The following is a 2,427-nucleotide window of genomic DNA, read 5'->3' on the forward strand; positions in this document are numbered from 1 at the left end:
AGGCACACCTGTAGACAAGGCATACCTGTAGACGAGGCACACCTGTAGACAAGGCATACCTGTAGACGAGGCACACCTGTAGATGATGTGCATGCAGCTATGGTGTTAATATGCTAGTATTCAATGCTGATGCGATTGGTACAGAAGCAGGGAGCGGCTCCTGCCATGTGTGTGTAGTCGTCATCGTTGATGGCTCTCTGTAGCTGTATATTAGTGTCTATACTGATATAGAGACTATAACTGTACACGGGTATATACTATTTAGACAGTCTACAGAATCAGACATGGTTTGGTTTAGAATTGAAGCCATTTGCCATACTGTATTAGTTGGAAAGTTTTTGCCTGTGTCATTTGGGTATGTGACATAATGTGTGTCCGTGTAAAATGAGTGTCACTCCATGTAACGTCATCTCTCTAGTGAGTAGCCCTTTATTACCTGTCTACAGCAGGAGCTTGTGTACGCTCTGAATTCTGGATTAGCACAGAGAGGGAGGCTTGATCGTACGTTTATGTTGAGGGTGAGTGATGCATTTAGTTCATTCTTCATCAATACAGGTCGTTATATATTCTGTTTTTCTTATTATAAGTGGGGCACGATATATCTATATATATATATATATATATATATATATATATATATAGATATATATTAGTTTGATGATATGTGTTACAGATCCTAGATTGCCGGTGAAATTTATTATTGATTTGCCTTTGCGACTTTATTCCTGTTTATCTCTGCGTACAAGAGGAAATTGAATTTTTATTTTATTTACTTTGGCATTGCCATTGTGGTAGAGGAAATTTATTTATTATCAGATTACAAGCAAATCAAAGCAGTTAAAATGTACATTTAAGTATTGCTAGTTGTTAAAATTTTTGGACCAATTAAAGACAGTTGCTTAATTGGTATATTAGCGATATTTACACGTTAATATATTGTCGAGTCTGCAGGTAGAATAATATTATTTTCGTAGCAGATACATTTTAAAATTATCATATCCTATTTCCGTCATTCATGTTTATTTATGCAAAAAATAATAATTAGGATGGAAAATAACTGCGATTTCCTAAGAATTATTATTATATCAATTATTTTGGTTAAAATGTTTTTTCTTGCCACTGTATTTAGATGTGCTGGATACGGGAAAATTTAACATTATACGAATATTAGTTTGATGATATATGTGTTACAGATCCTAGATCGCCGGTGAAATTTATTATTGATTTACCTTTGCGACTTTATTCCTGTTTATCTTTTATTTGGCATTATCAGAGGGGACCTATACTGAGATATATTATTGTGTGGTAGAGGAAATTTATTTAGTATCAGATTACAAGCAAATCAAAGCAGTTAAAATGTACATTTAAGTATTGCTAGTTGTTAAAATTTTTGGACCAATTAAAGATAGTTGCTTGGTATATATAGCAGGTAGAATAATATTATTTTCGTAACAGATACATCCCTGTGGTATCATATCCTATTTCTGTCATTCATGTTCATTTATGGGGAAAAAATTATTAGGATGGAAAAGAACTGCAATTTATAAGAATTATTATTATATCAATTATTTTGATTAAAATGTGTTTTCTTGCCGCTGTATTTAGATGTGCTGGATACGGGAAAATTTAACCACCATTCCAGGTTTCTAACACGAGTTTGCGAACTCGAGAACTCTGATACATGTAGGTCTGTGTGAAATTATACCAGCAAATAGCAGGTTGGTTAACAATGTGCATACAGACACGTATTGTTCATGAAATACCCAAGACTTGTCATGTCATGTACTTCACCTACAGTTGAACTTCCACCCTTTACACATGTGTTCACTCATCTGTTGTAAGTGGGGATGGATAGAGAAAATTCCGTAATTGATTGTCGTATAGGAAGCAACAAATATAACATAGAAGAATAGTTCCTAGAGATTTATTCTTTATTATATATTTCTCAGGCCTCGTATTTGCTGCACACGATTACATAAACAGTAATCTTGTTTTCATTTGGCACGTCGAAACATGTATACTGGAATAATGCAGAAACGCTGTTTATAATGGTAACTTTTAACATATACATAAATACAGATATATATATAATAGCATGCATTATGAATTTATGTATATCAAATATATCAAAATGAATGATACAAAAATGTAATGAACATGAACACGAACACAATTATTGACATCAAGACCTAATAATACATTATTATTAATTGATACATGCATTATTGGCTTTTGATGACAACAAACACAAACTTGTTTGCCGATGACTGCATGGAGTAAACACAATAATTCGGGTGATATAACATCCTACATTTAAAAATACATCCTCAAGTAAACTGCACTTGGTGCTCAATCTAATATTTGTATCCAAATTCTAATTCTCATGGTTCTCATACAGGCCCGTAGCCAGCTTTATATTGGGGGGGG

The 2,427-nt window shown here is 33.3% G+C and overlaps 1 protein-coding gene across 3 annotated transcripts in view; it reads left to right on the forward strand.

Annotated features, from left to right (window-relative positions):
- LOC106814956 (ubiquitin carboxyl-terminal hydrolase 7-like) overlaps positions 1-2,427 on the forward strand; it is a 22,383-nt gene that overhangs the window by 2,118 nt on the left and 17,838 nt on the right. The gene's annotated exons all lie outside the window — the stretch shown is intronic.

Source organism: Priapulus caudatus, unplaced genomic scaffold (assembly GCF_000485595.1).
Source record: "Priapulus caudatus unplaced genomic scaffold, Priapulus_caudatus-5.0.1 Scaffold1012, whole genome shotgun sequence".
NCBI classification, from domain to species: domain Eukaryota; kingdom Metazoa; phylum Priapulida; class Priapulimorpha; order Priapulimorphida; family Priapulidae; genus Priapulus; species Priapulus caudatus.